Source organism: Ceratotherium simum, chromosome 21, assembly GCF_057802395.1.
Source record: "Ceratotherium simum simum isolate JZ-2026a chromosome 21, ASM5780239v1, whole genome shotgun sequence".
In the NCBI taxonomy this organism is placed as follows: Eukaryota; Metazoa; Chordata; class Mammalia; order Perissodactyla; family Rhinocerotidae; genus Ceratotherium; species Ceratotherium simum.
In genome coordinates this window covers 38,510,179-38,531,812 of record NC_141920.1, presented here as the reverse complement: position 1 = coordinate 38,531,812, position 21,634 = coordinate 38,510,179, and the positions used below count along the sequence as shown (strand labels likewise).

The following is a 21,634-nucleotide window of genomic DNA, read 5'->3' as shown; positions in this document are numbered from 1 at the left end:
GTATTTTGGGTTTGCCAAGACTCCCTTTTTGGATTTCTTTTTGCAATATGAACAATGAAGAGTTTTATTTATTTATCTTTTCAGTTTGTGAGCAAGCCAAATATATGTGATACACTCACTCTATTCTACTATAGGTGGACGATTTTTGTGCCACCTAGCCTCCCTTGCTTGGTCAGTCTGTCTAGCCATGGAAGAATGCCCATAGCAGGGTGTGTTGGGCTGGTGTTGGCAAAGAATTTTATGGCCAGAAACCCCACATTTCTCCATCTCTTGCGATTCCAGTCATCTTCTTGAACTAATCAGTTGGATTGTTATCCAGGAATTACAGTTCTCCTCCCTTAATGTTGGAAAGTTGGAACCTTCCTTTCTGGCCCTAGGCTCCATAAAGAAAGAGATACAGCTCTGTCTGACCAAGAATAAACAAATGATTCTTTAGGAACTTCAAGTGGATAATCTTTTTCTTTTTTTCTTCCCTAATGAATTGCTTGAGTCTGAGTTTCTTGGTAGTTGAAAACAAAAGCAGAAGACTAGTGATATCTTTTAATTGTTGGGTCACTGATTTAAAATATTATTTGTAGAATATGGCTGAAAAAATAGCAATGTATTTTTATATACTAAATTTATCTATAATTGATAAACATAAAATATCTGTACCTCTAATAATGTGTACTCTTTTTAACCCCCAGGGGATTTGAGGAAAAATTTTACTCTAAGATTACCTTGAATGGTTGATATTTGAGTTTTCTGTGTAATAAAGCTGATTGCACATGAAAAATCATCTTTACATGTGCTTGTATCTAACAGATCTCATAAAAGTGTTGTCAAGTAAACTTGACCTAGGACCTGTGGTTTCTTTGCAGGGCTCCTGTGATATTGTGATTTATGATAAGAAATATATATTTGGGGCCCGGCCCTGGGATGTAGCGGTTAGGTGCACGCACTCTGCTGCTGGCGGCCTGGGTTCGGATCCCAGGCATGCACTGAGGCACCGCTTGTCAGGCCATGCTGTGGCAGCATCCCATATAAAGTGGGAGGAAGATGGGCACAGATGTTAGCCCAGGGCCAGTCTTCCTCAGCAAAAAGAGGAGGATTGGCAGATGTTAGCTCAGGGCTGATCTTCCTCACCAAAAAAAAAATATATATATATATATATATTTGGTCTGTGTCCTCTTTTCTGGCATAGAGCTACCAAAACCCTTGGAATTTCCTGTGATAAGAGTAATAAAGGTGTCTGGTTATGTTAATGAGATGACTTTTGGAAAGCACCTAAGGATAGGGGCTGGTTGCCAAGGAAGCCAACCATGTGATTAGAAGTTTAAAACTTTCAATCCCACTCTATGCCCAGACCTCTGGGGAGGGGAGAGTGCTGCAGGTTAAGTTCAATCACCAATGGCTTATTATTTAATCAATCAGGCCTATGTAGTGAAGCCTTCATAAAAACCCAAAATGACTGGCTTCAGAGAGCTTCCAGGTTGGAGAACATGATACCAGATGAGGTGGGATCGGGGTCCCAGGTCAGACCTGGCCTTTAGTATGGGTTCTTGACCTTGCGCAGGAAAGAATTCAAGGGCAGGTCAGGAGAGATTATACAAGTTTATGGAGATACAAAAGCCAGGCTCATTAGAATTAAACTAAGGAAGGAAAGCCAGCCAGGCTGATGAGGTAGAAAGCAACCCACCAGCCCTGGGTGGGGTCTGGGGTGCTGATTTACAGTGGTTGAAGTGGGCAGCTGGGGATTGATTGGTTAGTCTCTGGGCCAGGCAGTCATCTTCTGTGGGCCAGGCACCACGCTCGTGGTTAGGCCACTGCTTGGCTGCCTGGAGTGGTCAGGCATCTGTTGCTGCTTGAGAGACAGTTTTTGGTTCTGCCTTTTCCCTGTCTCCAACACATGGAGATTCAGGGAGTGGGTCTGGCTAGAGAGCAAGGGTGCTCCAGGCTCCTTCTGCCATACCTTGCCCTTTGCTTCTCTTCCATCTGGCTGTTCCTGAGTCCTTTTTGTAATAAACCTGTAATATGGTAAGTAAACCATTTCTCTGATTTCTGTGAGCTGCTCTAGCAAATTAATTGAACCCAAGGAGGGAGTCTTTAGAACCTCCAATTTTATAGCCAGTCCATCAGAAGAACGGGTAATAACAACCTGGACTTGTGATTGGCTTCTGCAGTTGGGGTAGGGGGCAGTCTTGTGGTACTGAGCCCTTGACATTTGGGATCTGACACTGTCTCCAGGTAGATAGTGTCAGAATTGAGTTTAATTGTTGGACCCCTAGCTGGTGTCAGAGAATTGCTTGGTGTGGGGAGAAAACCCACACACTGGAATTGGGTGCACAATTGTAGCTCCTTTGGGCATTAGCTTTCTCCAGTAAGAACTTACTTTCTACTACTTTACCTGACTGTGTGTCCACCTACGATCTATTACTTGTTGGCAGTCTCTATGCTCTCCATCTGTTTGCTCGCAGTCTTTTAGCTCTTCACCAAATTTTACTTCTCTAACTACCCTGTTTAGGTCAGTGCCTACTTCTATCTTCCAGCTCCTCTTCCTTGGCCAGTTGATTGGGCCATGGCTGGGGAGTTGGGAGTAGGCAGAGCGGCATATCTGGTCTCTTCACACCTCGAGGGACTTTTCATGCTGGGCCCATTGCTCTTCACCCAAAGCTCCACACTTTTTTTGGCTCATGCCCTTTTTCTAAGAAGTGCCCTCAGTGGGCAAACTACCTCCTCCCACCCTACATTCAACTCCTTCTGTTTCACTTCTCCAATGCCTCATGTCTCTAGGAAATCACATTCCCAAGGAACCCTTTTATGACCCCTTAAGACTAAGTTGAGAGCCTTTTCTATATGTTACCAATACACCTGTGTGAGCCTTATAGTAACACTTAACTCTCTGTATTTTTGTTCCTGGTCAACTTGTCTCTCTCCCATGTTGGACTGTAAGCTGTTTGAAAGCCTGGGACTACTGGTTTCCCGGAACAAGTGCAATGCCTTAATGAGCACTGAATAACTAAATAAAGGAAAGGAGTGAATGATGGTGTTAGAAGAATGGAGGGTGATTCTAAACCTGAGGATGACTCCTCTTAAACTTTGAAAATAACCTAGGCTATAGCTCAACAACAGTGAATCAGCCACCCTAGGCCTTTCCAATTCAGCCAGAGCCAAATACAAGCAGAGTTTTAGGAGTGCGTGGAGCATGTGGAAAACAGTGTATATCAGAGGGACTGGGAGAAGAACCTGGCCATAGGCGAGATCTGCCAGCAGCACTGAGATGTGTGATTCTTAGGAGGCTCCTGAGAAGGAGGATTCCCAGTGTCTTCAGCATTTAGGACAACCATATTTTCTCCTTCTGAAAGCCTAGATCTGAGAATCATTGAGTTTTGGTACACAAATAAAGAAAACACTTCAACAGTAGTTTGAATCTGAAATAAACCCATTGGAAAATAATTGATTTAAAGGTTTCCAACATTTGGAGTTGTTAGATTTAGAAGGTATAGAGTTTTAAGGAATCCAAGAAGGAGCAACAGAGGCATCATGTATGCTTTTGCTAAAGAAAATGGAAAAGAAAAAAAAAATTGATATTTTTTTGTGAGTGATGACAAAGTAAAATTTGAGAATGGTTTTATTATCAAATGTGGTACATCCTAGTAATAGCCAGATTTAGCAAATAAAAATGCTGGACACCAAATTAAATTTGAATTTTAGATACACTTTGAATACATTTTTTGTATAAGTATGTCCCAAATATTACATGAATCATATCTGGCAATAATAGAATAATAAGATAAACTACTAATAGAGTGAATATCCTAGAGTGATAGGATATTTGCTTTCTGCAATCAACTGGCTGATATTTTTGGATGGGTAAAACTTTCCATCATCTGTGAAATGTAGATATCGTAAAGATTATTTGGTTTATGTGTTTTAGTTTAAATATAAGGTCAGTATTCACACAAATATCTGAAGACTAGTTGCTCTTTGTCATACTTCTATGACATTTGTACTTTTATCTTCATTAAAAATTTGAGATTAGGAAAAAACCAAAGTCATTTTACAGTAAAAAGGTAAACTATCACCCAGGCATCAGGAATGGGGGTGTGAAGAGAGCAGGGTGGGAACAAAGGGGAAGGGAGGAAACATACACAACCTAGACACACATTAGTAAGGCTGTGGGCGATAACTGCTTCCCAGGAGAATGTCTTAGCTAGGCCTGCTCTAACAGAGTACCACAGATGGGGTGGCTGATAAACGCTAGGAGTGTATTTCTCACAGCTCTGGAGGCTGAAAGCCCGGGATGAAGGTGCCAGCAGATCAGGTTCCTGTGAGGGTCCTCTTCCAGGATGCAGACTGCAGCCTTCTTGCTGTGTCCTCGCATGGCAGAGACAGAGTGAGCTGGCTCTCTGGGGTCCTTTTTGTAAGGGCACTAATCTCATTCATAAGGACCTCAGGACCTAATTACCTCTCAAAGGCCCCACCTCCAAATACCATCACATTGGGAATTTGGATTTCCACATATGAATTTCAGAGGGACACAGACATGGCAGTTCATTACAGAAGACAAATGTTTTCTCAGCTAAAAATGAGCTAATGCACATAAAAATGAAGTCTAACAAAATATCAGTTCAGAGCACATAACACTAATATACATAATTTGTTCTATTTAGATTATTCAAATGTAGAAACAGTTTGCCAAACAGATTGTGTACGACTATCTTAGAGCCAGGGCAGCAATTCAGAAAAAATAACAATTCCTATAAGTGTTACAAAAGCCACACGTACTGATGCTTGAGTGTAGGGCCTATGGAGAATGATCAGAAATGCTGATATCTACATGGTAAAAGTGCATTCCACTGCAAACAGGATAAACATGCAGGGCAGGCCTGGCCCATCCTTCATGGTGATCAAGCAGCCCTACGCCTGCAAGACACAACAGGCCTGAAGGGGCTCTCACATGCCAGTTCATTGTGAGCCTGGATTGACCTTTCCCAAACTTAAGATGACCATATTACAGAGAAGCTACTGGAAGTTTACATGCGGTCTTCTTGATCTGACATGGTAAACTCAGTTTTGGAGTTTTTCCATTTTAATATTAGTGTTGCCTGAACGATGTATTCTTTTTAGCATATTGATTTCTTATAGAATCGTGCTTTGGCAGAAAGTAGTAAATTCTCTGTTTCTGACCTAGGAAAGATCAGTGAGGCCTAAGATGTCAAGGACTAATGACAGGCATCTCCAATTTCTTAATCTCCTCTTGGGTTGCCCCAACAACATATTTGGTGAAACAAATCCGTACAACAACAGGACCAGCTACCTAAGGAAAAACAAAGCTGAATATAGCAGAAGCTGCTATGCTGAATTAGAATTAAAAGGTGTGTGTGTGTGTGTGTGTGTGTATTTTAAGTGACTACCTACTTAGCTGATTTGAAAAATCACTTAATAGCCTGTTGATGACTCACATAAATGATTTGTATGAGAAAACTTTTGTTTCCTTTCTTAAATTCCTTCAAGTTTTAGGCCAAGAGTACCTGCAAAGAAATAGTTTTGTTTTTTTGCTGGGTCCTTTAGTGGATTCAGCCTCCTGCATTTTATCTGAGCTACACTTTGAAAACAATAATGACACCTTGTCTTTGATGAAACCCTTCATCTATGATCTGAAAATTCAACCAAAAATATATATTAAACATCGAACATACCTTGGGGCACATGCATGCTCTTCTTTCAAATCAATTTCTGAATAAACTCACAGTAAAGTGAAAGGCTAGAGCTAAGACCATGTGACAAAGCTGGGTCTTAAAAGGGGGAATTGTACTAGGATTAAATGGAGGAGTGTTGGCTCTGAGCTTATAAAAGCATCAAAAAGCAGCCCTTGCTTTAGCCTTCTTAAATGATTTTCTCTCTGCCTGTGTACTCCCTCTGTCCTATTGGCCAGACTGTTTCCTAAAACATTTTCATCCTTTCACCACCCCAGGCACAATCTTATCTGGTTTCTAGTTGCCTAGTTACAGTGGTTCACAAACTTTGTTGTGCATTAGACTCGCCCACAGAGTTGTTTATGCTCTGGTGGCCAGAGCCGCACCTCCCAAAAACTCTGAATTGGTAGATGGGGCTAGACGTTTATATACTAATAATTTTCCCAGGTTATTTAAAGTTTTAGCATTTTAGAGCTCAGTGAAAGGGCTCAGGTCCAACTTTCCTATCCCAGTATTGCAGATGCACAGGGTATGATTTTGTTTTATCCAGGTTTGTTCTTACTTCTGGTGAGCACTCAATAATTTCCTTACCCCCTTGCTTCTCGAAGTGTTTCCCAGACTAGCAGTGTCTATATTACCTGGAAGCTGGTGAAAAATTCAGAATTACAGGACACATCCCAGACCTACTGAGTCAAAAAGTACATTTTGACAAGATCCCAGCTGACCTGAACATTAACGTGTGAGGAGCGCTGCCTTAGAACAGAGCTGCCTGGATTCTCTCTCTGCATCCAGGGTGCCCATTTCCAACTTTGACTTTTAATCGTCTGCTGTTCTGGTCTGGAATAACTTTTTTTTTTTTCCTTCCAAGGGTAACTTACCACCCCCTCTAATCTGGGAACTTTCCAGAATAATTCCAGCTCCTGTTACTCTTTCAGATTTCTGGCAACCCCATAGCAGGTAAGATCCATTAAGTGTCTCCCACAGTGTTTGCACATAACTTACAAGGGCTCAACCAAAGTTGGAAAATAAATTAATTCCTCATGCTTGTCACTCTCCCTCTAGCCACAGGGCACTTGTATATGTGGTTTTTGCTACCCTAAACTCTGCCTCTTCACTTTTTTTTTTTATGTAATTCACCCCTAATTTTTCATCAGAGATCAGCTCAGAGTTAATTCCTCAGAGAATCTTCTCTGACTTCACTAAGTAACATGTTCCCAAATAGAGATCCTTATGGTACTTCCTTACCATTTGTCACAGGTGCAGTTTCATACTGCTTCAACAAAGGTAAGGGGTGGAATACCCTTGAAGGCAGATGCCATATCAGTGCTGCAGTCAGGAGACTTGAAGCAACGTAGGTACACTAAAACTGAGAGCCGGGAATTAAGTTGGGGACCTGGAAGGGAGGATTGTAATGGTTACCAACAAGAGGAAATGCTCCTTTGAAGGAAGGCATCCTCAATTTAACCCCTAGTTTTCCATAGATCAAGATTAAATAATAAGATTAAACAAGGAACCAAACTACCGTGTGAGAGAGCACAAAAAACAAACTAGAAATTGAGATGCCTGAAGAATGGCAATATCGAAGCTATCAGTTGGAAAAAAAAACCCAAAAAATCTCTCAAATTATATAATACTTAAAGATATAAATGATGGAATTATTTTTTAAAAGGAGTAAGCAACAAGATATCAATAGTAATCAAAGAGATTTAAAAAACTATACAGAATGTTTAGAAATGAAAAAATATTGCTGACTTAAAACACTGAATGTAAGTTTTAAACATAGTTTAGAGAGTGTTGAACAGAGAATTAGTGTGAGGAAGATATGATGAAATTACTAAGACTGCAACACAGAAAAGAAAGGAGACAAATAGTAAAAGGAAGTGAAGGGTATGGGTGATGGAATAAATATATCTAATAGGTAAGTCTAACCTGTGTTACAAGGACATAAATAAAGAATGGAGGAGAGGGTAAAATTTGAAAAGATAATGCTGAAAATTTTCGGAATTGGTGAAAGACATACATACACAAATAGAGGAATAGAGGAATCAGAATTTATACAAGTAGGATTAACAAAAGTAAATCCACACAAATATTGAAACTGCAAAAAGAAAGGATTATTAGAAGACCTTGAAAAGCAGAGAGAAAATATGTATCACCAACCAGGGAATCAAAATTAGACTAATAATGACTATTCATTAGCTGCCCTGGAAGCCAGAAGATATTGTAATAATATCTTCAAAATGTTCTGAGAAAAAGCCTTCAATTTTGCAAAAAAGATCTTTTGAGAATAAGCATAATATAAAGGCACTTTCAGATTAAGAGAGAGAGAGAGAGGAAATTTACCACAAATAGATATATACTAATCAAACAAACAAAATTAATAATATGTATTAAAGATCTGAACAAACAAATTAATAACAAAATCACTCGGGGTTATATAACTCAAAAATTAGGAACTATATATTTTTCTCAAGAACACATGCAACATTTTTAAAAAATTGACCATATGTTAGGTCATAGTATCAACAAATTTCAAAGGCGTGACATCATAGAGATCTCCATATTTGACCATGAGGCAATTAAAATATAAATCAACAATGGAAGTATAAACAATAAATTCTCATGTATTTAAAAATATAAATACATAATTTTAAGGATTTCCTGTGATAAAGAAGGAATCCTAACAGAAGTTTAAAATACTTAGAATCTATCAATCCCTTTTTATAGTTTCCAATTTCTTACTAAAGGTTTCAAGTGCAGAGTTAATTTGCTTGACCATTGTTAGTGTTACTGATCAGTCATCAGTTCCTATTCTGTGCTTGTATATGGTATTCTCCATGACTGGAGTCCCTGTGGATCTGTTTCTACTACATGTTATATCTGCTTGTTTAATGAGCCTTCTTTTCTTCTTTTTCTGGCAGTATATTTTTGAATGGTGGTCATATTGCAGGAATATTTTGAGTCCTAGAATAATGACGACTTCTCCATAGAAAGAAATAAGGAGGGGAGGACCCTGGATGCCCACTAGCCCCAGACAGCCTTAGTTTGTTTAAGGCCTGAGGTCCCACCCTGCCCCCCCCACATCACCAGATTCAAGGAAGTACTTGATGGAGGACCATTGTTACTGGGTTATGCCCATTTGAGGAAATGGAGCTCATGTCTTTGCTCAAGGAGAGGTGGTTTTTCAGGTTTCCCACCCTTGGTGGAGTCTAGGCTTTGATTTCTGCCCCCATCCCTGTGGGGCTGTGAAAACTTCAGCTCAGGTTGAACTGGCTATTTTCTTTTTTTTTTTTTGTTTGTGAGAAAGATCATCCCTGAGCTAACATCCATGCTAATCCTCTTTTTGCTGAGGAAGACCAGCTCTGAGCTAACATCTGTTGCCAATCCTCCTCCTTTTTTTTCCCCAAAGCCCCAGTAGATAGTTGTATGTCATAGTTGCACATCCTTCTAGTTGCTGTATGTGGGACGCGGCCTCAGCATGGCTGGACAAGTGGTGTGTCGGTGTGCGCCCGGGATCCAAACCCAGGCCGCCGGTAGCGGAGCATGCGCACTTAACCACTAAGCCACAGGGCCGGCCCTGAACTGGCTATTTTCTTAGGATCAAAAAACATGTGCTCAAGACTAGGAGCTTTGATTAACCATGCTTTCATCACTGGGTTTTGTCTTCTTCAAAAATTAGTTTTTTCCTATCTTCTGGGGTCTTTGATGCTTTTAAGACATTTTTGTTTATTCATTTGTGTTTGGTAATTCAACTAACTTCTTTAGTGTCCTCAGCAGACAGTTTATATGAATCTGATCTATCGTTACTGGAACTGGTAGTTCAGCATTCTTTTTCTTTAAATATGTGTGTGTGTGTATATATATGTGTACTACATACATACACACACATATACATATAAATATATATATATGAAATAGTTAAATAAATTTGCTCTCTTGTTTTATTTGCTTAATTCTCCTGGGGTGAAGGTGCCATTAGATTTTTCCCTTTGTATGGGACACCTCTTGTGCCTTCCCTCATATCTCCCTAGCCCATATTTTATTCCATGCATTGCCATGGCTATATGCTTCACACAGCTGTAAATGGCAGAACTCCACTTTAACTACACTGTCAGTCTCTCTTGGTTTCTTGCCTGGAATGGAAGGGAGTTAACATCTCATGGGGTAATACTTGACCAATGGAGAGAAGGAAGCCAGTGCTTATATGCCCCTCTCTTGTGTTCCTGAGTTGAACAATTCTGAGGTGCATTCTACGTGACTCCTCAGATTGTTCCAGTGGTACAAAAACTCGGTTGCCCTCTGGCTCTCATCTTTCCCTGTTTTACTCTCCCCAGTCCTCTACTTCTGCTTTCTGGGATTACTTGATAACGTAATTTACTTGCATGAAGCAGGAAGCAGACTTCTTTAAAGGGGTTCCATCAATGTCTATGTGGTTTGTTTTATTAGACACCAAAAACCATTCTTTGAGAAATCCTCAGGGAGGAAAAATCTCCAGTGTACATCTACTACTGTGTCTGAAATTTTCATCCTTAAAATGACTATTTGCTGTTGTTTTATCAGATGTTAAATTGGAACCTGAGCCAACAAAATTGAAAAACGTTCTAGAGAACAAGGAAGCTCAGGCTTTGGTGGGATGCTACAACGTAGATTCCTGAGCAACTCTTGAGCACTGGGTACTAAATAAAGAGAAACTACAGGCAATTCCATTCATGTCTTGTCCACTAATCTCTTGAGCTGTATACCCTAACTTTCCTTCTCTTCCCCATCCGTGTTCTAACTAATCCCAGGCACTGGAATTCTGTCCTTTGCTCTTTCTACCATTAGCTTGTAGTAGGCTGAACAAAACTATTATCTTAACCATTGACATAAGAATTCCTATTAGGGAAGAACTTTCCTTTTTATGAAAATGTCTTAATAAATTGCTTCAGAGAAGGTGGCTTCATAGAGGCCCTAGATTCACAGTCAAGGACACAGCAGGCATAGGTGAAATCTAAGGATGAAAATGAGCTGCATTTAGGGTCGGGGAGCAAGAGAAGGGAAAAATCGGAGGATTCTCCAACAACAGGGTAAATTTTCCAAATGATTTGTCCAGAGCAGCTATCTTTAAAATTTAACTTAAGGTTGTTTGGCTTTCATGAATTATCTCCTTAAACTTCCATTAACACTTTCTGGGTGACTGTAAAATTATGCAAAACCTGGATCCTTGTGGCTCAGCATGGGGATATGTCAGGATTACTGAAGACCAAGGTAGAAGGCAGGGTTCGGAGTGAGGGGCAACCATGAGAATATGGCCTCCCTCTCCCTAGGAGCTAGGAGAAATGATAACGAGACTTCTTCTAAGCAAGGAATTAGAGTTGGATCCACTCTTATCTGGATCTAAAAGGTGGATGCCTCAAGGTGTGAGGTCTCACACATCTTTGGCGTTCTCAACACTCAGCCTGGTGCTGGAAATGCAGCAGGTGACTGCTGGTTACTTGATATCACATCTGATGGTCAGCATCATGAGATTCATTCATTTAGCAAATATTTATTGAGAGCATATTATGTGCCATAGCCTTGTACTAGGTACTGAGTGTACAGCTGTGAACAAAGCAGATGAAAATCATCACCCTCTCAGGGCTGGTGGTCTCATGGCTAAGATTCCATGCTCTCCCCACCACAGCCCAGGTTCATTTCCTGGTCAGGGAACCACACCACCTGTCTGTCAGTTGTCATACTGTGGCGGCTGTGTGTTGCTGTGAGTCTGAAAGCTATGCCGCTGGTATTTCAAATACCAGCAGGGTCACCCATGGTGAACAGGTTTCAGCGGAGCTTCCAGACTAGACAGGCTAGGAAGAAGGACCTGGCCACCCACTTCCAAAAAAACTGGTCATGAAAACCCCATGAGTTGCAGCAGAGCATTGTCTGATATAGCACCAGAAGATGAAAGGATGGAGCAAAAACACCAGCCAGGGTTCTGCTCTGCTGTCCACAGGGTCACTAGGAGTTGGCATTGACTTGACAGCACTGACAATACAGGACTTAAAACTTAGTGGGGGAGACAGAAACAAGATGAATAAGTGAAATTTGTAGTATGTTTGATAGCAAGGGTATATAAGGAGAAACAATGAAGCTGGGACAGGGGATAAGAAGGCAACATGCTATTGTTAAAATACATATGTTTCCCAGAGGCAAGGAACAGGATAAAACATTTTATCTTATCCTTTTAATGCCAAAAGGATTGGTTATGTTGGGCTAAAGGAACAAGAGTGTTAGTATATCACTTCCTCTTATTTTTGTCCTTCACCTGACAGTCATAGATAGAGAGGATTATTATTTTTTTTTTGAAGGGAAACCCTTGGAAGACCTGGAAGAAACGTGTGTCATGTTTCTCAGAGTGGCTGTCTGTCTTAGGAGTTTAACCTGGGGGATATCTTCCAGCCCCAAGGTTTGGAAGCAGAATGAGAAGCCTTCCCTTTATCTCCAGAAAAGGAGACATATGGGGAATGAAGGCTCCTGAGTTACCAGAAGTATCATTAGGTCAGGATAGGCCGAGAAAAAATAGAAAATCTTAGAATCACTAGGCAGGCCTTTACATGTGTTCATTGCAAAATCTAATTGCAGCAGGAAGGAAAGATAGTTTGAACACTTCCCAAACCCAGAAGGCATTAGGAGGGAATAATTGACACATTGACCCATTGAAAAAAGGACAAGGCAGAGTCAGCACTGAATTTTAACTATGCACATATCATGAGAATAAAACTTTTCCCGTTAATGGAAAGTGTTCCTGCTAAAATTAACACAAGGGCATGTAGTCCAAACCTTGCACCATCCTTTCACTGGGAGAATGCCAGCCTCATTGACCTATGCTCCAGTTAAAAAGGTCTAAGCTAAGGTACTGGATATAGAGATGTTTCCATGGTTTCTTCACTTCCATTTGGAAAACTATCTGGAACACTGGGCTGTTTTGCTTTTACGTGGAACACAAACTAAGTCTGTTCTTGATATACAAGATATAACTAAAGCATTCTCTACTTGAACCCAACAACTTGGTCTGCTAATGGGTGATTACTGGCAATGCCTAAGAAATTGTGGTCTCATATTGCTTCTAGCAACTGCCACATTGTCTTAAGGTTGCATGCTTTTCCAACACACCAAACATCAAATTTCACCCTAGGTTACTGCAATATAATATGGGAAGTTCACTTAGAAACTTATTTTCATAAGCAGTGTCGTTGGAGAGGATGGCTTTAAACAAAAAAGAAGGGCAGGAGCTCCCTTCCCTCCCCCAACGTTAGGATGCCCTGAAGTAAACATTAGCTCAAAAGCTCTATCTGAAGACGAGCAGAGCAGCACAAAGAGATTTTGATTAGCATTTTGTTCATGCTAGAGGTGAGATTGCAGCATTCCCATCTTTACCACTTTCATTTTAATTTTGAAATTCTATTGGGAAGTCTGCTTGTTGATGGGGAGATATTTGAATTTCTTTTGGCTCTTAGAAATTCTAAGAGGTTGCCTTAGTCGGGAAGCATTGGGTGACTGGCTCATTCTAGTACTCTGATTTCAAGACGAAATGGGAAGGGAACCTGAGAGAGAAGTATGGTAAGGGAATTATTTAGTCCATATGGAGCCAACTGTTGAAGATTGCACTGAAGTTGGCAGGAAGAAGATGTCACCCTTATCTCCAGGTCTCTGGAGCTCTTCAAGTCCCACAGGTCTGGGGGTGCAATGTGTTGTGTTTTCAAAGGAGAAGTAGTGAGCCCTCAAAGCTGGTAGTAATTATTCAACGCTTCACCACATGGGAAGCTCTAAAAATGACACTTGAGATATTGATCAAGACTGGCCTTCTAGGGAGACCAAGGCAGGAATCTTCTTTATGACTTGATTTATGTGATTTAAGATTCTACATCTGGCACAGACTGCTATGCTACTGTTACAGATTAACGTGGCTTAAAAGCTTTCTCTCTTAAACGCAGGTCTGAGTGGAGGTAATTAAGCCTCAAAGCCAGCTTCAATGCATTGCTGTAATGACTCAGCGTTTTGTTCTTCTGACCTAATCCCAGCTGAACACCAGCTCTTTATAAGCCCTGGAATTTTGATCAGAAGTAGGAGTGGAGGCCGAAGCTAGAAGGAAAATGTGTGGAAGCCAAAGGAGAACATCAGTCACTTCATGTTTTGCTCATGGCCTTCCCCATTTTCTATACAACTTTTCGGGATCTCCTAAAGGGAGACCTGGGTTACATTAGGAAGCAACACTTCATCTAATGAATCTTTGCCCTAGCATGCTGGTAAAAATGTGCGTACCGTTTCTAGGCTGTCGTGGGGAAAACTTAACAAGCTTCGTAGCTTGTGTTTTCTTTAGACAGTAGAGAATAGGCTTCTCCTTTGTTCTCTTATGCCCCTGTCAATCTAACTTTATGCAAAGACACAGGGCAGCAGTCATGTGTTACAGGTCTCCTTGGCCAAGATGGCTCCTCTGCCCCAATGCTCCCAAGTGGCTCCTGGCTCCCAACACACATGTCAAACTGTGTGATGGAAGTTAACAGATGGCAACATGAAAACATGACTCTCTAATCCCAGTGTTCAAGTAGCATAAGCCCACTCCAGAGGATGGCAGAGCTTTCTCTGGATGGTTCTGTGGGGTAAAGCCTCCAAGACTAACAGCATCAGAGCATGTGGGCTGCCAAGCTGCAGGCTGAGGTGCCCAGATTCTCTGCTGCAAAGTGGGCTAGTTGAAGCAGTGATTGGGCAAAATAAAGAGAGGAGGACTTGTTTCGTCACCTGCTTTCAGGTGGAGCCAAAGAGAAAGAATCTAGAGGAATTTCATTTCTCAGAAATGAACAGGAAGTAATATGACCCTGAATGACCCTGGTATCCAGAGAAGGTACAAGTTTTGGCTGCAACAAAGAATTTATGAAGTGTTTCTCCCCTTTTTTGCCCAGCTGGCAGAGTCTTCCCTTCAGATTATCAGTTGGAACAGGATGGAATTTATTGTCTGGGCAGTGAAGGTAAGAACACACATGAATTCCTAAAGATTAATGATTGGTTTAAGGAATTCTATTCTCTCTCTCTCAATCTCCCTCCCTCCCTCACTCCCTTCTTCTTTCCTTCCTCCCTCCCTCCCTTTTCTTCCCCTCCCTCTCTTTATCTCTCCTTCTTCTGCCTTCCTTTCTCTTTCTTTCTCTCTCTCTCCCTCTTGGGACCTGGGCGCTGTTCTTCTCCCAAAAGCCCCCTAAGGGCTCTACATCCATAAGGTCCTCCAAGGATGTGTTCCCATCAGTAACACCCTTAGAACATGGAGGAGCCCTTGGCCTAAATTCTCTATTAAGATTGAATAAAGATTTGCACTGAAAACATGCACATGGGGAATGCAGAATATGTTTCCTGTTAAGGCATTTTGAGGAGAGCCGAGGAAGAAAGCCTATTGTTTTTGTTCATCAGAGCTGCCACCAAATATTGAGGGACCACAATGGCAAACCAATTCAATTCAAGGAGAACAGACTCACTAAAAGCTTCTTTAATTTCTTGACCCAAAAAGCTGATCAAAAAAGGTGGGCAAAATGTCAGAGTGAGGTTGGAAAAATATTTGGAAATTCTGTTCTGACATCATCAGAAAGAGGGTCCTTGTGGTTCTCCCCCAGGATCAAGACTAAGACCAAAGTAAGGCAACATTAGAGCTTTCAACCTGATCAAAAGCACTAGACTAGGGTGGCATAGGTGCCGTTTAATCAGTGTGCAAACACTCCTGGGTATACAGAGCTACCAAGATGCTGCTCTTGCGATTTATGTTTTTCTTATGCAGATTAACACACAGGAACATTCTGTGCACCAAGGATGCACCCAAACTCATCTTAATACATTTTTGTTCAACCTTTTTAGATTACCTGAAATGTTGTCAACACCTACTGTGAGCAAATTGGGAAAGAGAAATCCTCATGTTCTTTTCTTACTCTTTTCTTCCACCCTGCCTTCTTTCTTCCTCCTCTGTTCCTCTTCCTTGCTCTCTTGCTCTCTTTTTCTTGCTATTTTCTCTTTCTCTGTATCTCTAGGACTGAAATTGTGTGTTGTCTCTAAAACAAGCACTGTTATGGGGATCTGCAGCCTCAGGCTGAATGACCCTCAAGTTTCTGGTTTCATTACAAACTAATATCTGTGTTTCTTCCTGACTCGTAAAAGCAGCTCTTGCTTTAGAAATCCCTCAAGCAACTCAGCTTTTTTTGTTTTTCATAAAATAGCCAGATTTTATTTATTCTCTATAAAGGTACCCAGTGGGCAGGCAATGCTCTGTCTGATTGCCAAGAGGACAATGAAAACTCGAAAGAAGGAAATAAAATCTTATTTAGAAGTCACTTGGCTCAGAAAAAGACAGGGAGAAATAGTCTCCCTTCCAGAGATCTGAGGACCCAACCAAGGTGGCTACCTCTTACCAAGAAAGCAATCTGTCTCTATAGGTGGGAGCACAGGCCACTTTGATGAATAACATCTTTTGGGGCCCTGGTGTAGGGGAATTTATGTGAGATGAAGAAGTGACAGGGGATGGCAAAGCTGTGAGAAACCCACAGAGATGTTGCCATCAGCTGACAGATGCTGGCTCACAGTCATCACAGAACACTGGAATGTTGACTCCACCAATAGGCAACTTCAATTACAGCATCCACTGAAGAACAGGCCTTCGCTGTGCAAACAGGCTGATCTTGTGTCAGTTGGAAGAAGGTGGGATCACAGTTCTTGGAGCTGAAGGTGAAGTTCCATCCAGAAAGGATCTGCACTTCTGGGAATAAGGCCATAATGCTTATGTCTATATCTATGAGGCCAGTTTAGAGATTAAGGTCATATATGTACTAAATGGCAAGGCTTAAGGAGAACCGAGCAGCAGGAATGCTGAACCCACACCACAGACACATGAAGAGACTCTAGGTCAAAGCGTTATTCCAGGGTTTACAGTTAATTATATCAACAATTTGTTGGAAAATTACAACTAAAAGCAATTCTCATGATTATTGAACTAGTGCTGTGGCTATCTTTTCCAAGTTTTATTACAGACTATTGCAAATCATCTAATGTTTCCTAAGGGAACAAAGCCTTTAGAAGGTCATGTAACAGGGTTGTTAAGAAAAAGAGGGGGGAAAAAAGAGCAGAATGTTGTACTATTAGAATGCCAATTCTCCAAACTCAGAGATCTTTAATATTTCACAAATCCTTACAACCACCCCATGAGGTTTTTACACAATACTTCAAAGAAAAGACTGTTTTTTTGTCCTTATTTTTTTAGGATAGGGAGTTCTCTTCTTAACTATTGGGTGCATGCAAGGTCCTGGTCCCAGTCCCGGATGTCAACACGCTGGACTCAATTGGACTTGAACAGAAAGTGAACTCTCCATCTATGGACATTGCATGGAAATCAATTTGGTTCAATTCCTAAACTCCAAGACTGGGAGTCATTGGAAGAAACTTCCAGGTGGTATGCCTTAAGGTCAGTCCTTGATGAATTTAGAAGGAAGCAGAAGCACAGCTTCTTGAGTCATGCCCAGATTAAATGTGGCTGTTTTGATTACTGAATCCAAAGGTGTGGCCAGTCCTGAATGTCCCATTTTTTGAGCCAAAGGACCATATGTTTGTTCCAGATGAAACTATTCCAAGTGGAGCAAATCTAGCATTTTGAGGCAGTGTCTACCCAAAGAAAGATAAAGAGGAAAAATGCAGTCAGGCAAACTATTGGCATCTTTCAGAGAAAAATTCCCTCCTCCCTAACACAAGCTGTTAGCATTAGGGAAGGTAGTCAAACTGATTATATGGGTATAATGAGGGTAGGATAAAACACATTTTTTCCCGTATACCTAAAAGGATGGAGTTTTGGAGCACAGAGAGACAATGCCTTTTCCTATTGGACTTTAAGAGATAAATAATAACAAATACTCTGCCTCCCTTTCCCCCCTCTCACTCCTACTCTATATTTGCCTCTCTGTCTCTCTATAACTCAGAAACCATAAGAACACACCCATTTTTTCCTTGCTTGTTTATACATGTCACCATGTTCCAAGCAGGCCCCTCAGAAGACTTTCAAAAGTACTTGCAAAAGGATAATAAGTGAGTCAGAAATCCTGGTGAAGAAAAATGAAGGGTTTCTGTCTCTATAAATTTGCTTTTTCCTGGACATTTTATATAAATGGAATCATGCAATATGTATTCTTTTACATCTGGTTTCTTTCACTTAGCATATATTTGAGGTTCACCCATGTTGTAATGTGTATCAGTTCTTTGTTCCTTTTTATTGTTGAATAGTGTTCCATTTTATGGATATAATACATATCCATCAGTTGATAGACATTTATTTGGATTCTTCCCAGTTTTGGGGTATTAAGAAGTGTCTCATGTGTTTTGCATGTCATCTGTTAGTCCTTTGCCCATCATACTTTACATTCATTTGTTCTTGATTTTTATCTCCCTTCATATTCACTTTTAAAATTAAAAAAAAAAAATTTAGGAATGTTTTTTCTTACTCTCTCTCTCAGAGGACATTTACAAAATCATTTTGAGGGGGCTGGCCTGGTGGCGTAGTGGTTAAGTGCGTGGGCTCTGCTGCAGCGGCCCGGGGTTCAGATCCCAGATGCTCACTGACACACCGCTCGTCAGGCCATGCTGTGGCAGCGTCCCATATAAAGTGGAGGAAGATGGGCACGGATGTTAACCCAGGGCCAAACTTCCTCAGCAAAAAGAGGATGATTGGTGACAGATGTTAGCTCAGGGCTAATCTTCCTCACACACACACAAAAAATCATTTTGAGAAGACTGTCATTTCCAGTTTGTCAAGAATCATCTCCTACTTGTTTGATGTTAACTACTTTCTTTGTGTTAGTTTTGTCATTTGCTTTGAAATTTTATTTTGTAGATTTATCTTAAAGGTCTGTTAAGGTCTTTTTTTTTCCCCTCTCTCTCATTTCTCCCTGGTGGTTCTGCAGTTGCCTCCACCTGGCTCCCCACAGATTCTCAGTCTGCAAGCAGGACTCATATTGGTTCTCAGAGCTCCTGTTCCATGTGATAAGGGAAGTAATGATTCCAGCTGAGTCAGCCTCAGGTTTCCCCAGGTTCTATCTGTGCTGCTGCATGTCACCCTTTCAGCCAGTCAACTTTAGAGCCATCATTTCAGGCAGGGACTTAGCTTTCTTCTGCCTCCCCTTGTGTGCATGAACCACCCATGCCCTTCCAGTTGTGCAGACTCTAGTTAGTGAGCCTAAGTTTGGTACTTTGCTGCTTCTGGAGTACTTTCTGTCCCGCTTGACCCATAGAAATTCAAGTCTTCAGTGCCTCCAGATGCTTCTTGTATTGGAGGCTGGCAGTGTAATGGCCTCTGCTTTACTTAGCACTGTGGGTTGTAGTTTTACTTTGATTCAACTAGATTTTTTAACTTATTTTATTTTTATTTTTGTATTTATTTTTTGTGAGGAAGATCAGCCCTGAGCTAACATCTGCCAATCCTCCTCTTTTTGCTGAGGAAGACTGGCCCTGGGCTAACATCCATGCCCATCTTCCTCTACTTTATATGGGATGCCGCCACAGCATGACTTGACAAGCAGTGCGTCGGTGCGTGCCCGGGATCCGAACTGGCGAACCCCGGGCTGCCGCAGCGGAGCGCACGCATTTAACCACTTGCGCCACTGGGCCAGCCCCTAACTTATTTTAGAAAGTGGATATTTTTTGGAAAAATATACTGAAGTATAACATACATATACAAAAACACATATACCATGACTGAACAGCTGGATGGATTTTCATAACCTGAGGATACCTTCTCCAAACTCAAGAAACAGAGCGTTAAAAACACTCAGAACCTCCCTGTGTCCCCTTCCAGTCATTCCCCAGTAAAGGTGACCGTTATTCTGATTTCTACCCGCATAGATGTGGTTTGGTTCCTGTTTAGTATCAGTAGTGCTACTATACACATATTAGTACATGTCTTTGTGAGGAAATGTGTTTATTTCTATTGGAGATATTCCTAGAAATGGAGTTTTGGGGTTATAAGGAAGGCATGTGTTCAGTTTTTGTAGTTAATATTAAGCATTTTTCCAAAGCGAGTGTACCAATTTATACTTTCACCAGCAATGTATGAGTTGCGATGTCCCTACATCCTTGCCAACTTTGGTATTATTAGTCCTTTTTCCTTGTAACGTGGCTATTTTTTAAATAAAAAGAAAAAAAATCTTCTTTCACTGCTTTTATCTGAAGGAAAAGAGAGGCAGGAGCTCTCAACACCATCTCCCAGCTCCCTCTAGACCTAGTCAGACGAACATGTTCTCTGAGGTGGCCTCAACCACCAGCACTGCCCTGTCCTCCCACTTCAGCTGCCTTTCTCTGACCCCACAGGCTGCCTCCTTCCAACAAGAACAATCACAGGTGGTTGATATTCTTCAAGACATTAATAAGGAATTAGGTGGAAAGAAAGGCTTTTTTTTTTAAACCTCTGTTACCTCCTTTTCAAGCCTTATTTTCACATTCCCCCAAATTGGTTATTCTGTTCTGCTCTCAGGAAGGTGATACAATGAAAATAATAGAAAAGGCAAAAGAAACTTACCTTATCTTTTTGTGTGTGTGTGTGAGGAAGATCAGCCCTGAGCTAATATCCGCTGCCAATCTTCCTCTTTTTGCTGAGGAAGACTGGCCCTGGGCTAACATCCATGCCCAACTTCCTCTACTTCATATGGGCCGCGGCCACAGCATGGCTTGACAAGCAGTGCGTCAGTCGGCACCCAGGATCTGAACCCACGAACTCCAGTACACTGAAGCGGAGCGCGTGAACTTGACCAATACGCCACCAGGCCAGCCCCAGAAACTTACCTTATTCATAGAGGGCTGCGTCAGCTGATTTAAGCCTTTCGTAAGTGTTTTGTTTTCCCCATTCAACTGTAGGTCTTAGGAGAGAAGGAACTATGTCTCATTCTCAGATTTTGAGATAGATCTATAGATTTTTGAGGCATGTATTTTTAAAAAGTTATCACTTCTTCTCAGAAGTGCCCATTGTGGCTGCTGTAAGTGGCCAAATAGTGGCATAAGTCTTCTTATGATATTTTTACTTCGCAAAATGCAAACATTCGTAAGGTGGTAACACATCAAGTATCATTATTAATTTATACCTTAGAACAAGTTTGGGTCATCATTTTTGTGAAAGCAGTGTGGTAAATTATTTTTTTTAAAAGGAAAAATTCTCTATTCCTTTGCAATGTGATATTACAGCTCCTCATATTAAGAAGTGGATTCCATTTGTCACTCTCGAATCTGTGATGTCCTTGTGACTTGCTTTGGCCAATGGAGTTCAGGTAAGGGGTAATGTACTAGTTTCAACCTTTGGCCTCAAGAATCTTTTTTGTTCTCTTGGAACTCTGCCACCACCATTTAAACAAGCCCAGGCTAGGTGGAGGATAAGAGACCAAATGGAAGATGACGGAGTGCTCCAGCCAACAGCGGACTGACCTAAAAAGTAGGAGAAATTGGTCTAGATCAGCAGAGCTGTATCCAACGCACAGCTGATCACAAATATGTAAGTCAGCTCAGCCAAGACCAGAAGATGTGCTCAGATCACCCCTAGACTCTGGAGCAACATTAAATGTTTATTGTTTTAAGCCATTGACTTTGGGGTGTTTTGTTACATGGCAATAGCTAACTGATACAGACAGATGGAGTACAGGTCAACTAAAGGGAGGGCATGCACCTATGGGAAAAATAGTCCATCACAAACCTTCCTCATGTCACCATTTTTTTCTCATGGCTAGCTATTATTCTTCTCTTTCTTCCACAAGCTGGATGATTTTACTCCTTCAAAGGGAAATCCAACCTATCATACTAATACTCCAAAGCTAGAAAAATAACAAACATAAATGTTTTCTGTGACCCAATTCTAACCAGATTCACATTTGGATCCAAATTTTGGCCTTTCCCGGTTGTCAGTTTGGGAGAAGTCACTTGTGCTCTCTAAACTTTGTTTT

The 21,634-nt window shown here is 41.1% G+C and overlaps 1 long non-coding RNA gene across 1 annotated transcript in view; it reads left to right on the top strand.

Annotated features, from left to right (window-relative positions):
- The window catches only part of LOC147914287 (uncharacterized), a 32,397-nt gene extending 14,465 nt beyond the window's left edge, over window positions 1-17,932 (top strand). The window contains exons 2-4 of the long non-coding RNA XR_015555522.1: window positions 6,547-6,635; window positions 14,600-14,665; window positions 16,930-17,932. This is a non-coding gene — a long non-coding RNA (uncharacterized LOC147914287). The remainder of the gene's footprint in view (window positions 1-6,546; window positions 6,636-14,599; window positions 14,666-16,929) is intronic.
- Window positions 17,933-21,634: the final 3,702 nt, after the last annotated feature.